The sequence below is a fragment of the Ambystoma mexicanum genome, chromosome 10 (assembly GCF_040938575.1).
Source record: "Ambystoma mexicanum isolate Mex_15411 chromosome 10, UKY_AmexF1_1, whole genome shotgun sequence".
Taxonomy (NCBI): Eukaryota; Metazoa; Chordata; class Amphibia; order Caudata; family Ambystomatidae; genus Ambystoma; species Ambystoma mexicanum.
In genome coordinates this window covers 267,558,078-267,583,098 of record NC_090932.1, presented here as the reverse complement: position 1 = coordinate 267,583,098, position 25,021 = coordinate 267,558,078, and the positions used below count along the sequence as shown (strand labels likewise).

At 42.7% G+C, this 25,021-nt stretch overlaps 1 protein-coding gene across 3 annotated transcripts in view; it reads left to right on the top strand.

The window, feature by feature from the left end:
- The window catches only part of LOC138493162 (beta-galactoside alpha-2,6-sialyltransferase 1-like), a 648,815-nt gene that overhangs the window by 69,214 nt on the left and 554,580 nt on the right, over window positions 1-25,021 (top strand). For all 3 annotated transcript variants that reach the window (XM_069620349.1, XM_069620347.1, XM_069620348.1), the window contains one exon: window positions 21,977-22,076. The gene's annotated coding sequence lies outside the window, so the exon portion shown is untranslated. The remainder of the gene's footprint in view (window positions 1-21,976; window positions 22,077-25,021) is intronic.

Here is a 25,021-nt window from a genome sequence, read left to right as displayed (position 1 = left end):
GTTACTAGAGGGGGCACTGTCCCGTCCCCCCTCGTCGAGTTTTGGCTGGTGGCAGTGGAAACTACTTGTTATGTTCGACCCCGAACCTAACCCTATGGGATTCGTCCCATTGTTGGAGATTGATACTTTTCCTCGTTAATCTCTAACGTACCACCGATCTACTTATCGTAAATAAGTTTATCGGATGGTATTTTCTGCCAGAACACGGTTTTTAAAATGGCGTCTGTGTTCTTCTCTTTGACTCCTAAACCAAAGGTTGAGCCCTTTGTTCCACTTTTTGGCGGGCTCTGTACAGAGACCCTCCAAAGTGGTGCCATTCTGTCTGGGTTACCACAGCGGTTTGGGAGGGGGTTTAGGCACCCTGGACCGAGTTGCCTTGCCAACTCCGGTCGCACTCTGGAGTGATTGGCCCAAGTGGTGAGCTTCCCCGCTCACCACTTAGCATGTGTTGATTGACAGCTAGGCTGAATGAATGGGGGTTTTCTGCATAAAAGCAGGGCTTTTGGGACTGGATCTTCAGAAGTCGCCACAGGACCTAAGAATCCGACGAGGGTAACGCTGAGCCGACTTGCAACGACGACAACTCCGGTGGAGCCCTGCTGAGCCGACTCACCACTTCCCGACGACAGAGGAGATCTCCCTGCCGGAGAGTCTCTTCCCCTGACTGGTGGGAACAACCAGTCCCCTTTGCTTCTTTTATTCGCCTCAGGACGCATTGGTCGAATTGCCTGTGCAGCGTACCTCGGCAACCGGATAGCCACTACCCCTGTACCACGACCAAAAGGTGGTGCCTTGTGACGGAGCACTCCGCGGCTGGTCTCTTCCCTGGTGGTGCACCAGACTTCACTTTTCTTCGACGACGAGAACATCTTTACTCTTGGCAAAGACCTGACGTGCATCGACCACCAGGAACAACTGCCCCCGCCGGAGCTGCCCTCCACAACAAGGTACCGTGTCCGCCTGGCTTCCCTTTCGATCGGTTCGAGTAAGGTGTCTTAATCCTCTCCTTTCCGTTGGGTCGCCTCCAAGCTTTTCTCATTTATTGTTCTGAACTGGTTCAATCTGCCGATAACAATTTGCTACAAAGACTTGAATGCATCTCCACTAGAGACTTTTTGGGACATATCGCCTTGCCTCTCTCCGAGTGGGCCTGGCCTCTGAACTTTATGATCTATTATGGTTCTTGCCTTCTTACCGTACATTTTGCCTGTGAAGTATTGAACTGTGTTGATTTCGTACCCTGCCTATCTTTTTCTCTCCCGTCCTAACTAATATTAGAGTGCCATCTAGGTTGAGGTATACACCTCTGTCTGTAAATAAGTGGTGCCGGTAGAACCTAGACTTGTCGAAATATTGCTAGGGGGATTGATCGTTTCGTCTTCGTAGAGTAATTGTGTTTGATTTGTTTGCCGTGAAAGTGCCATAGTGTTTTTGATAGATGTTTCGCTATAAATAAATACCTTAATATCTTTACACTAAGCCTTGTTGCGTGTTTGCTTGCCTTGCTGTGAAGAATTGCCCTATTTTGTATACTCCACATACTGCTTAACTCTTCTTGAGGGAAGTCTGACTGCTCATCCAAAGCTACCAAGTGAATCTGTGTGGTACAGACTGCTACTAAGTGGGTTCACCGCCAAACACCTGTAGTCCTAAATCTTTTGCAGTGGTCCCAGAGGCAACTGCACAGGTTTCCGCCTAACACCGCGCACCCCTGAAATACACGTACCCTGCTGCTTTTGCGTGTGTTACTTCCCACGCACCCCTGATGCACATGTACACAGGACAATCGCTTGTGGAACTTCCCGTGAACCACTGAAATACACGTTTTCCCGCTTGGCGTTTGCTGTTTGCCAGCCCTGTGAACTGGTCCAGCGTTAGCGCAGCCCTTTGCGATTATTTGGGGATTTTGAAGGCTTTTCCTTGCGCGAGGGCGTTCTTGGTGGCGTAACTAGCGCTGCTGCAGGGTCGCTGCGCCACGCTGCGCCACGGCTGGTTTTGGATGCGAAAATCCATGAATACGCTGTGCGCGGAAATCGATATTAGCGCACGCGGCTGGCGCAGACATTTGCACGGGCACACTGTGCGCCAGCCGCGTGTGACACTTTTGTGCGAAATTCCATGAATTACCATTCAAGGACACTCCTCAAAGAGTGCAGACCCACCTCATAACGGATCACTGCTAACGGTACACATTTGGGCAGGCATTTAACCATTGCTCTAAGTATCTTGGATTCATATATTGCCACCTCGACCCTACACCAAGAAGGGGCAAGTTCTAATTCATAACAGAATTGGGCCACGATTCTGCTTTTGTACAATCGAAGACAGGGCAGTAGAGAAAATTTACCATATTTCAGGTCTATTTTTCGTACTTGGGCAATCAAAGTTCCAGCCTTCGCATTGAGGAATGAAAATTAGCTTTTTTTTTGTCTCCAAAGACCGGATATCCCAAATACCTAAAGGACGTACTTATGGGAAGTTTTTCGTGATTTAGGAAACAGGTAAAGTTTTTAGATTGTCTCTTGCCAGCTAGACATACTATCACCGTCTTGGAGTAGTTAATTTTTAGGGCATTAGCCAAGATGTATTTATGAAAGGCTTATAATAAATGCTGCAGGCCAATGGGGGTCAGGTCATACAAGGTCACATCGTCTGCATAGGCAGTCCATAATAATTTGCTACCTTCAATCTTCGGTGAATAAACGTTGAGGTTTTTAAAACTATTTCTCATATCAGAAAATTACAGGTTGAATAGGGTTGGAGCGTAAATACAACCTTGCCTTAGGCCATTAGTGATCTTAATTTCATGGGATAAGTTTCCCTCAACACTGAGTCGCACCCTCAATTTGGAGTCCTCATGCATATAATACAGAATTGATAGCAAGGGTGGAGGCATCCCCAGAGATTCCAGTTTGGCCCACAAGATTGACCTCTCCACAAGATCAAACGCTGCAGTTAGATCAATAGCTGCAACGTAAATAGGCGAATTTCCTGAGGACCATGCTGCGTTTTGTAGGATGTTAACTACAAGACCTCCTGCATCAGTGCAAACCCTTTTCCCAAAGCCAAACTGGTAAGGTGACAGAATGTTACATTTGTAGATCCAGATCTGAATATGCTCTAAAACCATGCTAGCAAAAATCTTAGAATCAACGTCCAAGAGGGCAATGGGTCTATAACTTACTGGGGATGCCCTATCCCCTTTTTTATATATAGGTACAATGTATGACATTCTCCAACTAGTAAGAATAATGGTTGTATGTAGAATGTCTTTGAATAGAAGGAATAGCATTTTTGCCATAAGTTTACATTGCCTTTCATGACACCGTTACAGGGCAGATTCGGTCCTGGGGCCCTAGAGGAGGAGCATTTGATAATTTTACCTTCAACATCCTTAACCCCAAAAGGGATATTCCAGGCATTGTTTACAATATAAGGCGGGGGACTCCAGGCTCTGGTGGATGAAGAATACAGAGTACCAAAATGTCCTTCCCATTTGTCAGAGTTTACACATGCTGTTTGTACTTTACTTTGTGCATACCCACACTTATTGATCAATGTCCAAAATCTTTGTGTGTTTACGTCTCCAAGGGATACCAACATGTCTGCAGCGTCTCCCTGATATAGTTGAGCTTGCATGCATCTGGCTTTCCTCTTCCATTTATTTTTCAGACGATTGTAATTACTCTGATCTATCACTGTTTTGGAATATTTGTGTCGGCTTAAAAAGCTACGTATTTCGCGGTTTCGTTCTTTCTTGAGTGTTTTCATCTCATCTGAGAAGGCATGCTTGTGGGGCTCCTGTCTCCTTAGGAGAGATTTTTTATTTTTTTTCCCCAATTTAGATGAGACTACGGATTCAATGTAGCTCGTAAAAGAGTTGTGGGTGTATAGCGTTTTTTTGTGAGTAAATTCTGTTCTTTTGGGCGTTTAGTGATACTGGAGTGTCATAGATATATTTCTCAACCACATTTACCGGTACCGCTATAATCATGTTTAACATTTTATGATCACTTTCCGAAGAATAAATCGGGTTAAACCCATGGATGAGAGAAAAGGTCTTAGCACAAACAAAAATATAATCTATAGTGGAGCTCCACTTTCCACTTGACCAGGTGGAAGGGTCCATTGTCACCTCCATTATGTTATTTGCGCATTGCAACCTCCAATAAATTGAGCCCATTGCACCCTCTGGGAGAGTTTCCGGGTATCCCCCCGTATGTACGTCATACGACCAACCTTTCCTTCATACCTGTCTTCTTCAATGCAAATATCCAAATTAAAATCTCCACACATAATGGCATACAGATCGTTATCCAATTCCAGGCATTCCTGAATCATTAGATCAATTAGGTCGATAAAAGCCTTTAGACCACAATCGGGTTGCCAATATATGTTTATGATTAGAAGGAGACTCGGGGGACGTTTCCAATGCACCTTTGTGAGGACAGCTATACAGCCATCATTTATACGAAAGTTCTTTATAGTGGTAAAATCTATAGTGTTCTTAATGGCGATAAGCAGGCCCCCTGCTGGTCTCCCCATAGCTTGTTTTGTGGCTAATTCCTGAAAAATCGTGAAACCATCTAGTGATATTGGATTTACTGCCCATGTTTCCTGGATACATAGAAAAGAGTAATTTAAAAGCTCTACACACGTCTTGGCTGAATACACCAATGGGCGGGATCCCCTAGAATTCCATGACAAAAATGTGTACTTTGCAATACTCTAGTTTTTCAGGCCTCGGATCTTGACTAGAGATTCCTTCAAGAATTCGGCCAGTGATCTGAGCTCGGCCACTTCATTTAATATTTACTCAGGGTGGGTATTACATCCTCCTTGTGTAGAAGTGTTTCCATATATCTCGGATGGATACCCTATTCGTTCCCCTCCTTGATGTAGTCCCACACCCTGACTGAAGTTTACAATATCATAGCCAAATCTTTGTAAAGCCACCCCTTCAGTTAACACAAGATCATATGTTGCTCTAGAATAAAATACAATCCTTACACAGTCATATCTGGTGGGATGAATATAATCGATTAGCTTAATGTCTCCTGAGGAGATTAAAGACAGACAGGGAATCTCGTTGAACAGGGAGAGAATCCCCCCTCGATTTAGGGACGGGGGCCTCCCATAGTTAGTACAAAGTTCAACATGACACTAGGGTCTTCAATATATTTCGGTTCCTTCCATTCTCTCCTATCCTCCACCCAAACATTTTGGTGTCTAGTGTTCTGTTCTTCCCAGTTAGATTGTTTCCGGGATTCCCACTCCATCCCCTCGGGTTTCAAGCGGGGCTTCCTGCCCTTGATGGAACTCTCTTACTTGTTCTCACACCTTCTCTTGGTTCCACAACTCAAGTTTTCCACTTATCCGCTCTTCAAATTCCTTAGCTACGAGCGGAGAGGGTCCCCCCCACGGATGTCCTCACAAGCTTTAGCAATGTTAGCCGCGGTTTTTATGAAGTCACCCCCATGATTTATGGTAGTGGCCTGAATAATAGGCCCAACTTCAGGAGCTAAACCCTTAAATCCTGGCTGGGACGTATCTGTGTTAACCTCAATCATCTGATTGGGGAAATCCCTCCTCTGTTCAACCTCCCTGACCCTCTGATTTGGGATATCCCTCCTCTGTTCTGTCACCCCAGGGTTGCAGTCCATTTGTGACATAAGTAGAGGGAGGGGTGTACCATACCTAGTCGGGTGTTGAAGTATTTTAAGTAGTGCTTCCTGAACCAGTTTTTTTATGTCTTCACTTGGAACCATAATGGGTTCATTAGAGTGTGGTTCCAAACTACCATTTCCTCCCGACCTTCCCGTCCCCTCATTCTGAGCAGAGGAAGGGGGAGTATCTGTCCCCTTAGGGACAATATGGTCGACCTCTTTTTCTTTTTCCTTTTCCTCCTTCTCAGTGGGTGGCTTTTCCTTTGTTTTAGTAATAAAAAAACTGTTGTATACTCCGCACATCTTTATTTACCTCAAGTTTACTGTCATTCAGTTTTTTTTGGTCCGGTTTTTTCTTTTTATTTGTTTCTATTTTTTGTTTTTTTTGTTTAGCAATAGGCATTTTCCCTTTATGATTCATAGCATCTGATAGGGTGTTTAAAGCTTCCCCGTATTCATTCCATTGCACATACACTTCGTTTTCTGGGGTTTTGAGGGGGATTCCCTCCCTCCCCGCATCCTGGCAGCTAGAGATTGCTTTTACCTCTAAGGCTAGCTTACTTTCTTCATTCAATTGTGTAAAGTCAAGAATTCCTTCTTCCCCCGATAAGCTACAAATGTCTTTGATGTTTGTGTTTGAGTTCTTAATTTTGATAGCTGGTTGATTTTGTGATTTTTTTGTTTGTATTAATTTGCCCCCCTCGCTCTTCACTCTTCTTTTGAGGGCCCTTGCTCTCATTTTCTTCTCTCTATGGGAGATGACGTAGACAAAGGGATGTTCCTCTTCCTGATTTGACTCTCGGTTCGGAGTGGACTTCGATAGCTGTTTCTGGGAAGCCTCCTCCTCAATTACCTGTAATAATTCTGAGGGGCCATCCGGTTTATTTCTGGTGCTATGTTCTAAAATATTTGTTTCTTTGATGTCACTAGAATCTAGCCCCCTTGCCTGAAGACTTTCCACAGATTTGATCTTTTCAGAATTAATTAATATCAGTCTCATTAATTCCTTCACCTCTTCCGACTTATTCTCCTGCACGGTATTTATTTTGCAGGGTACGGAAGTAACAAGAGACAATTCTTTATTTGCCCAGGAGTTGCTGCTCTTGTCTATTTCTGGATTCTTACACTTTCCATCCTCATCCGTAGTTTGGGAGCCTACGTTGAATCTCAATTCAGGTTCCTTTACAGAGTGCGATAGAGTAAAGATATTCAGGGCATGTACGAAACATTCCAGTCTGCTTAATTTTTCTGAAAATTCCACCAACGTAAATCTCAATTCCTGTAACTCCTCATGAGTCCTTCCGTGTCCCTTATCCAGGAGGTTTAAGATCCTGGTAAGTAGAGGAAAGGATTCTAACGTGGCTGCATTCTCATTCACGTTAAGTTCGTTTTCTGGGTGGTTGGAACGATGTTCCTCACACTCGTGATTTTGGTAAAGTGGGACTTGAGCATTTGTGAGTGCCAGACTTTGGGTCCACCCCGTTCACACCAGCGAACATGCCCCTCACTTCCCCCAGGGGGTAGGCGTCCGGTCGCAATGGTGGCATTGGCAAGTGCCCCTCCACTCTTCCCACCAAGGGTGTGTGGAGGTGCACATGTTCAAGACCTCCACCCCTCGCCCTTGCCGGAGTTGAAGGTCCGATGGAAAGTCTGACCCTTCTATCCATCTCCGCAGACACCACAGGAGCCAGAAGGGATGTGTCCAGTTGGGGTGTATGGGGCAAAGTGTCATCCAGATTTAAAGTTGAGGGCCTTATTGGTGAGACCTGTACGCTTAAAAAGATTTTGTGTTTAGGTTCCTCTGGGCGATCTAGAACCTTGATGTTTTCACTAGGTTCCATTGTAGAGAGCCCCACAAGACTCGAGAGCGGGGGGGAAATCAATACCACTTAGGTCCCATTTTCTGACTTCCCCCACTTCCAATTGTTCCTTTAGATCATCTACGTTCATTTTCCACGGAGTCAAATTAACAGTGAGGGGATTTTGGGTATTTAAATATATAAAGGTTCCACTCGCAATTGGGTTTTTTCCCCCAATTTTTTTATAAGATCCCCGCACGGCGTAGGTATTGTCCCACTTCGTAGGATACCTACCATGCTCTGGGTATGGCAGCACAATCAAACCTCAAGTATAACGTAATGCAACACTTAACTATTCTGTTGTTAGATTATTCTTGCATGTATAATACCAAAATAGAGGGAGCTTGAGCATATGTCAGCCACAATACTATTCAAGGGAATCATATGTTTACCTAAGACTACGGGATTAAGGGTTTTAAGAACTGTCCACTCTAATCAGTGGAAGATCCCACTCTTAAGCCCGTATTTATATTGTGCAAAGTGAATGAGCGTAGGCTTTAGTTGATGGGTTTCCCCAACAATCACTGGCGGCAAGCAGATCAATAATCCACCACCCCCTATGGAGCATTCAGCTCAATGTATAAGCACGGAGTATACGTATCAGGTATGCGGCCCCAGTATCAGCAATTCCCTCCAGGCAAGTTGACAGTAACAAGGAACACAGTTCAAAGAGTGAAATACCCTACATGTACACACGAATAAAGATAACGTGCCTGCGAATGCATGCAGTATATAGCCAGCGATTCAGAAATGTGTTACCCCACTCCCAACTCCCACAAGGGGACAAGAGAAAGCAAAAAATGACTCTAAAAGCAAAAGGACAAAGTAACACCAAGGAAAGCAAATACAATCAATGAATACAAATCCCTCCACACACAGAAATAAACACAGCGTGCTACGAATACGCACGCTTTACGGGAGGGGTTTCAGAAATTGTTTCCCCACTCCCCAACTCCCATTGAGAATCAACACGAGAGAACCAGTGGTTCAACAGAATAGAAAATCACAGAGGGGGGGGGGCAAAGTAGCGCCAGGGGAAACAAGTACAATTACCATATTAACATAGAGACTGCAGTGTACCATAATTTCACACCCTCTAAGATTATTTGTAAAGACCACGCAAAGGCGGTATGCAGCACAATGAAAGAAAGAGAAAAATAAAAGAGAAAAAAAAATATGTAAGAGTAATGCCCCCCGCGCCCCTGCCTCCCGGCGAACAGGCAAACAGGCACTTCCTGGGTATTTCTCGGTGCGCACGCGCTGGTGCACCTGCCCGTGTCTATTTGAGAAGTTTTGGCGTGGGTTGGCGGGGCTTGTGACTGAAAAGGAAATGTAGGAGTGTAAGTGATCTAATATAGTATATATATTATATATATACTAACTATAACATCCAGGAATGGTGATAAAGCTCACCCAAGGCAACGAAGCAAAACAAAGTCCACAGAATGTCCAAATGAATTATGAGTGTCCACGTGGAACGGGATTCTTGAAGAGAGCCTCCAGGCAAGACTAAACCCCTGACAGCATATCTCCAGGGTGGTTCACCAAACAGGGAAGACCTATGCTCTCCATAGACAAATGCAACAACCTAGTATGGGGGCCTGGTTACTTCTAAGTGAGAATTCCCTTCTCTCAAAGGATGTGCATGTTCTCTTTCCTGGACATCCAGACGAACAGTCTTCTGTGCTGTCACTCTAAAGGTTGCACTTTAAATCACAATCTCTGAAGTCTTTCTTCTTTCGCCTATGCTGGGCCTCCACAACCAGCTTCTGGAACTCCCATGTCAACATTTCCATTGTCCTATCACAATGGGCTACCACCCTCTCCAGGCAGTTACCAGGGAGATGATGTCACACCTGCAACACTGGGCAGCAACATGCAGATGACTGTTTACCGTGGGCCTGCTGGTAGTCCCGACCCTCCTAAGGCAATCACAGTCTCTTAAAGAGGAATAGATGTGTTAAACATATATATTGAATACCCAACACACTTGTTGACCTCCCAAGGGGTGGTAAGTATGTCTTTTATTTAACAGAATGTAGCCCTTGCAAGACCTAGAGCTGGAGACGAGAACAATGGGAACCATATTGTTTGCTATCCTTGTGTAGTGCCACAACCATTAGTGTCTTCTGAATCTAGGTACATCTCAATGCCTGAGTTACTTCAAGTAACAATACAGTGGTTCCATCTTTCAATAGCAACTGAAAGCCTGCCATTCTCTCTCTATTCCGCATCTCTGCATGGTGGAACACATGTCCTATCTTGACAAGAAAAGCCATGGGCACTCTGTTCTGAACTTGAAGGACTACTCATGTAATCATGAGCTAACAAGATTATTAGTATGCAAGTCATCAACATATTTTGACAACAGGAAAAACTATTGTATGCAATGAATGTGCAACATTCCTTTTGGAAACTACCATTATGAGTAGACATCTTTGGAACGGGAGTTTCAAAAGGGATATCTTTCACTCCCCTGCCCCCCATTTCTCCTTCCACCTGCTCTCTCTGTGGAGGAAGCCTGCAAAACCCTGTTCCAACCTCCTTCCTCCTCCCAGGCCCCATGGCTCCCCTCTAGGGTCCCCACCTTGAGGTGGCCCCACAAGGCTGGCTGGTCTGAAGAAGTAAGATTCCATTGTTCACCAGTCTTGAATAGCAGACTTTTATGGGGTGAGGCTCTAAACCCATTGCCTTTCTGTTTTGGCAAGTGCATTCTGCCTTGATCAATTCATCATGTATTGCTTTCTGTGTTCACTGTGGTATACATTGATTGTGTGTTCCTTATGGCACAACTCTGTAGAATTTTTTCCTTCCTGTGGGAATTATGTTGATCATGTGCACTAGGCAATGGTGAAATGCATATTGATAAATTGAGTGCCACAATGGTTCAGCAGTTAGCTCAGTGCGTGAAGCAACCATTGCAGAGATATGTGTTCATATGCAAAATTAGAATATCACATTCCAGCAAGGCTGGCTGAGCCTTTCCTATGTCTGAAGTTTATAAACCTGCCTGCATATGTACTTGGTTTTGCAGAACAACATCTGCTTTTATCAGCAATGTACCTGTACCAGATAGAACATATCATCCATATGGTGAAGGTCTATAAATTGGTTTGTTCAGATGGGGTGTTGTAAAACCTATGCAATTGCCTCCAGTGATGGCATAAACTTTTAGTCCAAGAGGTGACTAAATATTCAAATTTAAGACTATGGAATTAAAGCGTTCATGCTTGTATCCTGGCTTTGCCAGCAGATGATACAGTGATCCTGGTCAAATCATCTAATATATCTTACATTACTGCGCTGTCTTCTGTGAGGTTTGCCTTCTTGCATGCTGCTGGTATCGTTTAGCCCATTACTTGATCTTTCTTCTTATGTAGGCCATTTGGCTGGAAGGGTTGGTAGACAGAAGAGAGCGGACCATATTTTGCAGGCCCCAGGCAAGCATATTTTAAAGTCTGCTTGTTTGACACAAAAGCAACTGTTTGCTTTTTGGTAAAAGTCAAAGGCCCTCATTACGACCCTGGCGGAGATCGTGGTGCAATATGCACCATGGAGCACGGCGGAAAGCTGCCGATACCGCCATGGGGGTTGGCAGATTTTCCGCCCCATTCCGACCTTGGCGGGGCGGTAAATCCCCAATCCCCATTTTACCCTTCCCCATTCCCATTTTTGCCCCATAGGGTATAATGGGAGTGGGGAAGGCGTTAATTACGCCACCGTAAATTACGGTGGCGTAATTAACAACAAGGTCCCGTAGCGCCATGGATTTCTCCGCCCGGAAAAACCAGGCGGAGAAAGGCTCCATGGCGCTACGGGAACTCGTAGTAGGGCGGAAGGGTCCGCCACGAATACCGCTGGCGTAAACCCACTCCGCCAGGGTCGTAATGAGGCCCAAAGGATTTTATGCACGTTTATAAATGAAAATGTCACAAGCAATTGTTTTGGAAGTATTTAAAGCTTTAAAATACTAAAGACACACCCAGATTAAATTTGTTAAATCACATCGATTGGTATGCTGGTTCTTATATACTTCCCTTGATGATGGAGAGAATGAAGCTAGAATCATTCCCATTTTCCATAATAACCTTTTATAATATTTTGTTTAAGAATGGTCAGGTTTGGTAATGTGATTTGTGTACTTTCCAAGTTTTTTTTTTTATAAAATGAGATTGTTTTAGTTCATGGTAAGAACTGGAAAAGAAAGTGTTCAAATGTAGAAATTGCAGAGTTGGCACAAATCCCAGCTTCACCCCTTCACCCCTTAACCAATGTGTGATCCTGGGCATTTCCTTTAATCTTGTATTACCTAACCTCTCAATATTGCCAGTCCCTAAACCTTTCAAAATGGTGAGCCCTTCAGGGAATTACCTTCTCATGGTATGATCTTCATAAAAGCCTTATTCATGGTTTCACTGTATTAATAGTGAGCATATTTATATCGCACACCACAGGCATTTGTTCCTTTGATATCTAATGGCAACACTATTTGTAAACCATATCCCACTTCTTATCTCAGTCTGTCCTGGTAGCTTCTAATCTGCCTGCACTATCCATGCTACGGTATGTGTAGAAATCTCCTTCCTTCCAATTGGTGGTGAATATCCATGCATGAGCACTTTTGCATTCTGTGAGGCAGCTAATGGGAGTTCTCTGTCTATTATGGGTTGCATGTACCTTTTACATACAGTCCTGCATTAATATTACATTTACCTTCCTGGATGTTATGCATAACAAGTATCCTGTATGTACTAGAATAGTAACCCCTTTGTAGACTGTTAATGTTGGTTTTCAAATGCTACTTGTTTATCATTCTGATTAGAGCAAGAATGAAGAGGGCAAGGGGATTTAAAGGGAGTAAAAGTACTTATTATGCTGCGAGACAGCATATCAACCTATAGGTTGTGAGCGGGACGGATTGGGGCTGGGGGTGCAACCAGTATTTTTGATCCCTTCATTCCTTTGGTTTGGTGTAGGGGGGGCCAAACATGTCCGTTCCCAGGGCCCCAAAAGTGCTTAACATGGCTCTACTTTCCACCTCCCTTCTTCGCTCCATTTACCAGGCCGATTGCTCTCCTCACAAGCCAACACATCCCCCCTTTCCACTCTCTGCTCCTATTCTGCCACTTTTTGTTTCCTGGATTATGCAGTTAATGTTTCGCACTGGTTATGTGCGTCAATTTCCCAATCCAGGAAGTACCCTGTGGAAATAACCATTTTGTTGGTGACCAACACTTCTGGCATTCTGACTGGACACAATGCCAAAATAAAACAGGGAACGGAGATGTATTAAAACATTGGCAAAATGGGCACATGTCACACGTATTAGCACCCCACCAGTTCCCCGCAAATGTGTTGCCTGGCCTCATTGCTGTGCACTGGTAGGAGTATCTAGGCAGCAGCAAGGCATGCTTTTCACATGCTGACCTATACGGAGAAGCAGCTTGTTGTTTTGAATATTTGTTTGACTTTTTGTCATCTTAAATATATATGGTTGTCAAGGATTTTCCTAGCTTTGATTAGACGGCACTCTGCAAGGCTCCTCATTTCCATGCACTCAGTCTGTCCTATCTACTGTCCACCTTGTCCAATGTTCTGTTTTTATTTTGCCTTTCTTTCCTAAGATGTACCAGTGCCGTGGTACCTGCGGGTTTGGGTGCTGCCAACAAATTAAATAAATAAATATGTGAGAATGTATTTTGTTAATGGCTGTATCTTTTAATGCACATGCATTATGGACACGATTATATTCGCCCTTGCATTGACCTGCAAGTAGGAGGAGACCACTGTGGAGCAGCCTGTCATGGAATAGGGGGCAACTGGAGGTAGAGACTGTCCCTCAAACATTTACTGTGAGTTCCATACTTAAAGCCTGCTTTGAAGGTAATTGCATTTCAAAATCCAGAGCATGCACAATCTATGGTTTGCACAGCTCTGCGATGGACACTATTCTCAGAACAAGTTATTTATCAGTGCATGGTTCGTAAACCTTCAAAATTGTAATGAGGGTCATCTTTCATGATGTTTATCAAACTTTATATTTCCACACTAAAAGGCATTGGGTTGGAGTCTGGTTTTCAGGTGTAATAGGTAGGTTTTGAGTTGGATGCAAAGCAAATGATCTAATTATCTGTAATTCCAGTACCTCCAGCATCGGTATGATTCGTAGATTCACATGCTTTGAATAGTCCCTGTTGTTAAGCTGGGAATTCTCGGTTGCAGTTTGCCTTTAATACATTGTTAAAAGAAAAAAAAAATCAAGTCATTTCTGCAGCCTTTCTACCTTATTTTGGTGAATGTTTCCCTCAAACAATTGGAAGTCAATTGCTTTCGCCTGAGGCTATGTTCAGATTCTAACAGGGTGTATTGTTTTAATCTGAACAATCATGGCCTCATGCAGGGGAGGGACAAGGGTCCATGTTACTCTAGGGAAGATACTGGTGCTGGAAAACTGGAGTTACAGGTGAGCAGCTAAACCCTTCTCCATCATTAGATCTTTCATAGATACACATGGTTTGAATAGGTCCAAAAGCATTATGCACATACACATGCACAATATTCCATCACAGTACAACAAGGGCAGCCAGGTTATAGAGGCGCGCCTAATGACAGGATGCTGCTGCACTGCTCCTCCCATGTCCCCCTCGCTTCTCGACTTGACATCTATGCAGTAGTGCTTAGTGAAGATATCCACCACTACCTGGGCAGTGACCCGCAGATGTCTTGTAGGGGAACTCCTGCTGACATACCTGTGGAAGTGGACATTGCTCTGGAGGAGTGAACTCAGGCGTTCATTGAAAGAGGCCCATTGGCCTCCCTCTGGCAAAAGGACATTAAAGCGGAGATCCATCGTGTGATTCATTGCGCCGGGAAGGGACTAACCTTACAATGAGGTCAAACGTCACAAATAGCTGGGTAGTTTTGCACACATCTTTTGTTTTTTCAAGCATGCTTGACGTGTGGAGTGTGGAGGGTGATCTGCCCTTGACGAAGTGTCATCAAAGTATGTTGGTAGGAGAATAGGGGAGTTGATGTTAAAGTCAGAAGGTACTTTCGGTAGGAATTTAGGGTTTGTTTGTAGATCAACTTTGTCCATAATGACATTTAAATGAGGTTCATTAATGCCAAAGCCTGTATCTTCCCGACACATTGTGCTAAAGTGACAGTCACCAGGAACACTACCTTCCAGAAGGTGTGTCTATTGTCTGCCCTGTGCATGGGCTCGATCAGAGGCTCCAACAGCATCGAATCAAAGTCAGCGTGATCTTCAATGGCGAAAAAGTTCATAGCAAACCTTTTAAGAGCTGTTCAATTATTATTTGTTTGAAGACAGGTGACCTTCCTGGTCTATCGGTGTAGCAGGACATAGTTACCAGATGTGCCTGAATAGCCATGTGCTTCAAACCATACTGAGCTAGGGGCAAAAAGTGTTGTGCAGGAGCTGGTATGGCTGCAGCGAGAAAGGTTGCAGGTTATTTTCTCTACACCAAATGCAGATGCATTTTTACTTGCAAATATGCATTTTGGTTATATAATTCCCTCTGGCTGTTCGTAGTACGAGTTGGCATTCTTAAGGGATACTCAAATGCCGGAACTCAGAGAAGTCAGGAGTCACGCCATCAGGTTAAGTAATTTTAGGTCTTGGTGGTAGATTTGTCCGCTATCCCTCGAAAGATCAATCATTAGGGCTAGGTGTTTCGGCTTGCACTGCAACAGGTGGATGAGGTCAGTGTAGCAGGGCTGACTGGCCCAGGCTCGGGCTTTGAGGATAAACCAGAAGGATATCACCCCATGTTGGCCAACACCCTTCAGATGAGCCTTCATGAGGGAACCTGCTCCTGATGCAATCACATTTCTGGGTGCATCGTGTGGCAAACAAGACCAAATAGAACGTCCCCAGTGCCTAAATGCGCTTAGTCTTTCTTTTTGGTTATCAACCTGGCTGTCGAAGGATCAATGTCAAAGAGATAGGGCCCATTGATGATATGACTGTCACCATTTATTTATTTTTTATTTATTTATTATGACACAGCCCAAAAATTACAAATTAAAACAGAAAAAAAAGAATTTCATGAGTTTATCATTCATTCATTAAAACATTAATTTAAACATTCATTAATATGCCACCAAACCCAATGTCCGCATAATTTTGACAATTTCGTTGGTGAGTAGAGTTTCATGTCCTGCAATCAATTTTTCCCAGAAGTCGTCCATAAATAGGCATTCTTCCCTATGGACAAAGAGTTTCAAAAGTGAGGATCTTAGGACTTGAGTCCCTTTACAGTCCATCATTAAGTGTTTGATCGACTGCACAATGGGCGTGTGGCAGTATGTGCAGAGACCATTGTGTACAGGATCTTGATTCCTGAGTGATTTCACTTTGACCGTCGGTAGAAGGTTTAGGAGGAATGTCAGGAAAGTTGTTCAACCTGCTGAGCTCAGACATTTCCTCAAGTATTTGGCAAGATAGCCTTCTGGTTTATCTAAGTAGGACAGTGGTCTAGCCACCTTTGATCTTTGCACTTGTGTAATGGTATTTATCCAGTCACGTCTAGACAAAGCAATTTTAGGTTTTGAGGATTGATTAACCAGCCTTTTTCATTGCAGATACAGTGTTCTAACATTACAGAGGCATCCAAGCCAATATTAATTAGGAAGTTATTGTGCTGCAGATTTCACATTTCATTGATATTTTCCAAACGAGAGCCCACCTTAGAGAGTCTAATCAGTCTGTACAGTGAGAGAACCTTCCAGTACACCTGAGCTTTCATACAGAGTAGGCCCAACTCATATCTCAAGCATTGGACTGGAGGGCTCAAAGGAAGACCCAACACTTTTTTCCATATACAACCTTCCAGTCATGCCCACTTGATGCATCTGGTTATGGGATTCACTTCAATCGCATATAACAAGGATGGAATAACTTTTGCCTTATAGAATCTTATCAATGGAAGAAGTGAGAACCGGCAGTAGGTATGTAACAGTTTCTTCATCTGACATATCATTTGATCTGCTTTTGTGTCAAGTTCATACTCTAATGCTGTCAGTGTGGGAAAACCTCAGACTATAATGCCTAGATATGTTACTTCCTTCACAGTTGGTAATATTTGTTGATTTAATGTCCAACTGAGATTTGGAGATTTTTTTTGGGAGGCCTCTGAAATTTAACTATATTGGATTTTGCCGGATTTATGGTAAGATCATTTAGTTTGGCATATGCCTCCAGGGCATTGAGCATCCTTTGGAGACCAAAAGGCGTGCAAACAACAAGAACCAAATCATCTGCATGAGCAATCCAATTGAGTCTCTCTCTCCCCACTTTGAAACTATTGAGGGCAGATGATTCAAGCACCTTGCTGAAGTCTGCAAGATATAAATTAAAGAGAATGAATGCTATAACACATCCCAGTCGCACATCTCTCTTTGTGGCAATGTAATCAGTAAGGTGTCCTTCCAAGTTCATTCGCACCTGCAGTTTAGGATTTTCATAAAGCGGGTCTATGATCGCTAAAAGTGACATCGGGATTCCCCAAGATTTGAGTTTATTGCACAGGCGTTCTTTATTTATAGTATCAAACGCCTGTGAGAGGTCAACCCATGCACCATATAAAGTGGATCCCTCCTTCTCCCAAGATCTTACAGAGACTATTGATACAAGTAAGCCATTTACTGTAGTAGATAATCCCTTACGAAAACCTAAGTGGTGTTTCGACAGAATATCGTTAGTTTCTGCTGAAGTTTCAAGCACCCTTAAAATAAGCCCAGCAAAGATTTCGCGTTCAAAATCTAGGAGGGGATCAGCCTGAATGCCCTTCTTATATATAGGGATGACAACAGCACTCTTCCATGATTCAGGAAATCATTTTAGTCTTGATATTTCCTCAGAGTTTACTTAGAATCATGGCTCACATCTCTTTGTTGGCCTTCAAGGTTTGATTGGTAAGGCCATTAAGGCTGGCTGCTCGCGATGATGAAGATTTATTGATCAAATATATTATATCTTCTGTGCTTGTACTCACATGCCATGGGCATTTTCTTTCGATTGTAAAGATATCTTCTGGCGGTATTTTGCAGAGCTCACTAAAAATGACACCTGGCAGACTCTGGAACAACATTACCTTGCACTAGACCTTGTGGGGCTTGTACATGTTTTATTAGTGTCCAGAAATTGCTTGAGTTGCTATGCTGGAGGGAGTGGAGCATGAGGTCTCCATCTTTCTGGAGACGTATTTGTCTCTGGCTTCGAGACCAATTCCTATAGTTCTGTTTCAGTAGTTTCAACTTAATTTCATCTTTTGGTGTGTAACATTGGGCAATATGAGGGACTGTATAGATTTCCTAAGTGCCCTTTTTCTTATTCTCTCCATCGAACATATTATTGTGCTTCCGCTGTTTGCTCATTCCCCCTACTCTTGGAGGGTCTAACTCTCAAAGAAACTCTGTAAAATATCTCGGGGACCATAGTTTGTTTATTTCTAAGTTTGATTAAGTCTCCCACACATATTTAATGTTTTGATTTAGAGTGAGCCCATTTTTACTGAACTTTCTAATTAGGTTTTCGCCATTTCTGACAGCTAGGTTACCCAAGCATGTTATGATCGCTAGCTGTCTGCTGGCGTACCTGAAAACTGACAAATTTAGTGAAGAAGAAGTGTGACATAAACAGCTAGTCAATAATGGAACCCTTTGTGCCCTGCTGCCAAGAAATGTGTGGGTATATCACAATCAATATCCCCATTTTCCATTATCAGGGCCCAGTCAGTCATGGAGTTATTCCACCATTTAGCTCTGATGGTCGCCTGATGCACTCTTCATGCTTTGCCTTGCATTTCTCTAGAAATGCGTTGTGAGTTCAAGTCACCAGCAATAAGTAATGTTAACTCTTCATGTGTTTTCACTATGCATCATGACTGACATAAGATGTTGAAGGAACAGCATTGTATTCATACTAGCGGCTACTTTTAATAGAGATGCTTCATTTTTGATTACCATGCATACAGCAAGAATACCAGGAAATGAATTACTAACAAGAAAGGAATCAGAAGAATTTGAGTTGGAAATTACAATCATCAGACAACCTGTGAGTTGACCAACCCTCTCTCTTGTTGCCAGATGAGCAAAAGATCAGACGCCACACCCGCCACTGGTTTCATCAGCTATGTTTCCTATAAAAGGACCACATTAGAGTCACCAAATACAGAGTTCCAAACATGTGGGTCTCTAAAGGAGCTCAAGCCCTGAGTATTCCACGAGAGCACACTGAGTTCCTCTTGCGCTAGAGAAACGCATTGACAAGTCCCAAATTCAGAAGAACTTGAGTGATAATTTCCGGCAAAAGAGGGCATATTGGTGATTCTAGGACACTTATTTCCTTTTGAAGAGCAGATCCATTACCTTTGATGTTTTTAACTTGTGCCCGCTCTCTCACCAGCCTGTCTTCTGGACCCCTGACTTCTGTTTGTCCCTTGGGGTGCAGTTCAATGGGATAATCCGTCACTGTGATCCCCACTCTCTTCAACTCATGGCTAGCTTCGATCAGCGCTTTAGCTCCAATCTCGGATTTCAGTCCTAATTCCACAGTGTGAGCTTGACTTTTTGTGGAAAACGGACATACTCTATGCCTTGGGATGTTTTATTCACTTTTTATTAGTAAAGCGCACTAAGCCCTGAGGCAACAGGTGCTGTTGTATAACTAGTTACTTGCAAAGAAAAAACATGTATAGAAAGTAGTTACAAGATCATGCAAAGAGACAAGATCAAAAACAAGCATTCACCATCTTCATTGATGATAATGCCCACACTGAGGTTTTTAAAAACAACACTATCAACTTTGCCACTGATGACCATGTTGTGGATTAGCAAGATTGTTCCGTAAAACTTGAGCTGATGGATGGGGTCGTTGATAAGCCGAGTACTTCCTTGCTTGAGTTGGTGGACGATGGTGTCATTGACGAGTCGTGACCTTTACTGCGTGTGCTCATGGAAGGTGGAGTCGTTGATGATTTGTGAGCTTTTTTGCTTGTGCTCTTGGACAGTGCCACTGCTGAAGAGTTGTGAGCTTTCTGTGCCAATCGTCTACTTTTCTTTGAAGAGTGGACCTTCTGAGCCCCAGAGTATGGTTCTATACCTGGAACCCATGCCAGGTCAGCACCGTTTATCCTTTTTTCCTTCTGGATGGTCTTTCTTCTGCTCTCGAACTGTTTTGAGCTCCAAATCTTTTCTCCTTGTGTGAGGACAGAGCCATACTCTTGATGATTCTGCCTTCAATGCATTGTATTTTCCTTCATTCAGCCAAAAGACTAGTAATCTTTGTCTATCTGTAAGGGTCTTGGTACTAATACCCTGGCAGTCCTCCATTATCTTGTGTGGATGGAGAAAGTAGATGGAATCCTCATGATTGACTCCCTCAAACACATTTTAAGCCACACGAAGCACAGGCCTTAAACATGGACTTTTTCGATTTTTTCTCTGACTCTGTCATATTCGGCACATCTAGTGCCCAAGCCAGATGTTTGTAATGGAGGTAGAGACAAAACATTCCCACATCTACAAAACGTCCACAAAATGTTTTCCCCCCAGAGAGAATGAACGTATCTCAATTTGGTTTGGGGAATAAAGTAGTGTTTCCCAAGGTAAATTCTATATTATTTCTAAAGAAACCTCAGAGAAGGTTGAGGACTACTAGCAGCATGATCTGTAGTTAAAGTCTGAACAGGGCCTGGGGTTGGAGCCCAACACTTGGCATCCCATTGGTTGAGGTAAATATGGACGGAAAGAAGGTAGCAAGGCTGCAGTACTGTCTGCATAGTTTACTTTAAATTAACTGTCACGTAGTTGCCAACTTGGCCACACTAAACAGTCAATTTCTTAATTTTTTAATTTGAAGTGTCAGTATATTTTGAACGTTTTACAGTTTCCTATTACATTCACCTCCTACGGTTTATTTGTTTTAAACTTAATCATGATAATAAAAGGAAGAAGGTTTATATCCTTCAGATATTTGCTTTTCAAGTCGTTTATGTGAGCATATTTGTGATTGCGTGCAAACAAGTATTCAAAGTGAATTGTTCCATGGGTACGAAAGGAAAGCAGTCATCCCTTGAAGGTGTAGGTATTCATTGATATGCAGTCTTGTGATGGCAGGCAAATAAGGTGCTCTGAGCTCTAGTGTTTTCTGACACGAGGATTCAATGGGCGCAATCTTCAATGGGAGGTGGGGGGAGTCAGTGGGGTGCAACCTGGTAAACCTGGGCAGACAGTGTACTCTGTTCTGTTATATGCCTCTCATGGGAGGAAAGAAATCAGCACAACAGGTGATACTGAAGCATGGAATAATTATTTACACTGCAGTCTTGTGGTCTTGGAAAAACTGTATTCATAACTCCTGAGTTCCTACCAGGGGGAGAAAAGCAGTCAGCAATGGTAGCTGTAGGAATGTATTGCTTTTCATAGCAAGTGCTGCAATGTAAGTCCCCTTTTCTCCATGACGAGACAATAAAAGCAATCAGGACTGGGTGACCCAGGGAGGGATGGGGGGCTTGTACATACTTTATTAGTGAGCATATAATTAGTGAAGATGAATTCTGTCCCACAGAAGGGTTTATCACTCTTTACTTTCACAGCCTTGATAAAGTCCCAGGACACATCTATGTCTGACTAACCATTCTCTGTCTAGATAGCTGACATTTTCTGGTTTATATCCGTCAAAAAGATTTCTTCAACATCCCCATATGCACCTAACTATAAACCCTTTATCAACTTGGTTTTTAACCAACCACTTTGAAAGAAAAGAAAAATAATAACAACCAACTAAAAACTGTGCACCAGACATTTGGGCTAATTTACAACAAACATTTTCGAAACTCTTGGCACTACCATCTGCGGGCAAACCAAGCTGACTCATGAAATCTCTCCAGCATGGCGTTGGTCGCACCTTTAATCTCGGTGTAATCTACCACCAAGACCCAGGAAGTGACAACACCCCCCTATTCTCCACTCCCCTCATCCCTCAACTAACTCCTCAATACTAAAATCTTACCTCTCATGCTCCTACAGGCAACCTCCTAGGTCTAGTTTAGGTAACAGATTCAGACTCTATTGATCTTCTATCAACAACCATGCTGTTAATTCCTGCACTTGACAATCCGGGGGCTGCCGATATGGCTTGCCTGCCCAGTCAGTACCAACCACAAACAACATAGAGACTTTCATATTGCTTCACAGGTAATGGGTACTACCAACCTGCATCCATTAACACCAAAGGCCCAACTAACACAGCCTGACCTCCTTTCTTACAGAGCCATGTGCAGCGAGGCCAACATTATTGGCAGAAGGACACTATAAAGACCAATTCACATTACAGCTATTGTTGTTGTGATGCTTTTTTTAAAATTGTTATTCTATTGTTAGCTTTTCTTCTCCATCTAATATGTTTTATTATTTCCCTCCTAGGGCCTGGACATGGAAGAAACATCCCAACAAACTGTGTTGATCTATTGTGATTAGAGAATCAGTCAAAATTCCTGCATGGAAGGGGTTCCTACAACACAAGGTGAGACATGTTCTACATTTCTGCAGACATACTGGCAATGAGATACTTATTTTATCCACATATCTGGATCTGAAGGTAGTCTGAATAAGTATATACACTTCAATGTTCCAAACAGTTTAATGTTAGGGTGAATGTTTTGAAACATGGGCAGCATGCCAAGTGTACATTATGCACTTAAGGATTCAAGTATACAACCCTTTTGTCACAATAATATTTGTCAACTGTAGAGGTGGGGAGCATTGTGTTCGGCAACATGGTCTTTGATTTTATGCTAAACATCCTAGAAGCCTCACTGTTGCTATTTGTCCTCTTCCCCTTTCGTCGAGAGGTATTATATAAGGGTTCCATTGGAGTGCACCGGACTGTTTATCTAGAACTGATAACATTCTATCAGAAATTATTTATATGAATATTCTGTGCGTTTATAATGTGCTTTGATGAGTATGACAGGTGGAACATTCTTATTATCTCTACAATATATACTGGAACAAACACCCAGCTCAATAGGTGACTCTTGCCCATACGAAAGAGAGAGAGAGAGATAGAGATAGAGAGAGGTAGAGAGAGAGAGAGAGAGATAGAGAGAGAATGGCAGAGAAAGGAGAGAGAGTGATTGAAGAGAGTGGGAGAGTAAGAGTGTGAGAGAGTGAGTGAGAGATAGAGTGAGTGAGAGATAAAGAGAGAGAGAGAAGGGGGAGAGAGAGAGCACTAAAGTGGCATATGGTTTACTGAGTGCAGCTTGTGGCACATAATCCCACTAAAACAATCCTTCTCTGTCACCAGAAAAATGTGTGCAATAATCTAAGTTAAAATGTGCCCCTGTGATGCCAATTATAAACCATTACATTCTTAGCTGCAGGCAAGAAAGAGTTCCCCTAGTGGAAATCTGGTCATCAAAGAGATAAAGATATTTTAATTAAACACGTGTTTTCCAGCCCGCACATTCTTCTCAAGTGGACACCAATTGCAAACATGTCCAGGAAACATTCAGGCAGGGACATGGTGAAGTGGGGCAGAAGTTGCAAGGTTCCACGTCATTTCACAACATGTTGTAAATCTCAGTACATTTTGTACATTTTGTAAATCTCAGTACAAGAGTACAGGGCTTTTACCCCACAGCATGCACAACCCATCCAATGCACAGCACATACTCTTCATAGTCTTACCATATTAATAGCTCATCACAAAATTATATAACATAGGAACCAAATCCCTTTATCTTTCAATTGATATGAGTGCATAACCAGGAATAGATTTTAATATCATACAAAAAGTAAAATCATGTAAACAATAGAGGCATCATTTATAAATGAAAAACTTAATATACATCAAAAAGTGCCAGCGCTCTACAAAACAATCTAAAAAGCATGTTGCAATAATGGTATAGGTGCAATCAGAAGATGGCACTCTCCCACCGCAAGGGTACACGCTTCGACCACAGACCAACTTGAATGCAGCAAGTCATGAATTGTTAGAGAATTACAAATAGATGTGACAAACACAACATGACATTCCGGGCATCAATGAGTCCATAAGATCGAACACAACTATAATGGCTCCAATGGTGGCCACAAGTAATAACGACTCCTTGATATAGTCGTCTTCCTCCGGGCCAATGCAATCAACACTATTAACACAAAAGTGATCCAAAGTTCAAACACCTTAAAACAGTAATTACTATAAAGAATGTCCCCATCGCTGCACCAATACTCAAATGGTTCAAAAATATATACTTGGCCACAAACCTACAAACAAATGTTACCTATTGCTGAAATCACGGTAAAGGGGTAGGATGTTGTGAAGGCCTCTTGGAGTAAGGCACAGACAACAGATTCAAAGCTCAAAACAAACACTTTTATTAGCTTAAATGTCAGGTTGGAAAAATGTCTATTTTGCCCTGTACTATGGTGGGATTTCACTACCGAACCAAAACTAAGGAGAGTCAAAGTCAATAAGTTCAACTTAGGAATCCATCTGTGTCCAAAACCTATGCTTGCCCTCACAACTAATCTTATACAACGTGTAGGAATGTAAATAACCAGAAAATGAGTGTTCAATATAAAGTTCAGAGCTTGGTTCAGCTTGTAGTGTTCTTTCAGCTCCCTTCCCCAAGTATAAAGCGCTTCTTATAAAAAACAAACTAGAGATTGTCTTGAATTTAAAAGTGATAGCCAGTTGTGAAATATGGGGGGGGTTCCCTTCCCCAAGTTTCAAAACAGAGTTCACAACACAAAATATCCTCAGGCTCCATCATCAAGACAAAGAAACACTTCCAACCTCAGGGATCCTTCCCCAAGACAACATTTCAGTGATGTATTTAGATGACAGGGTTTCCCCAATTTCTTTAATGTTCTGTGCCACTCTGGAGCGCTCTATATATTGCTGGTCTTTGCTGCACAGAAAGGTTTTCGGTTGAAATTGATCAATCCTTTAAGTTCACCTTACAAAGCTTATTTCCCAAAGTTCCTTTCACTTTTAGAAATAATGCACCTTGGGTTCGATGGCCTTGGCATTCACTTTGTAGTTCAACATTCATAGGACTCTTTATATTAATACACAATGTTTTTGTAGAAATAAGATAGTTAAACGTTAGTTGCTATATAAAGTCTCTTTTCAGTTTAGATGTTATAATCGTTATGCATCAAAAACGAGATAAAACATATGATAAAATAATCCACATGTAAAAACAATATACAAACTGAAGTGTTGAAATTGATGTGTATGATAGACCTTGAAGTTTAGTCATACGTAGCCTCCAAACCCACTTCAAATATTGGCTTGTGGCATGCACTGCTGGAATATCGGCTGCATTTAGGCATATTGCCATTGCCACTTCTGTGCATCTACATCCATGTGGTTTTAGAAAATGCCTCCTCAGGGGCAATGTCACAGGACACTACAAAATCATGTGCTTCAAGTCCTCCATGCCGCCCCTTCATAGGATA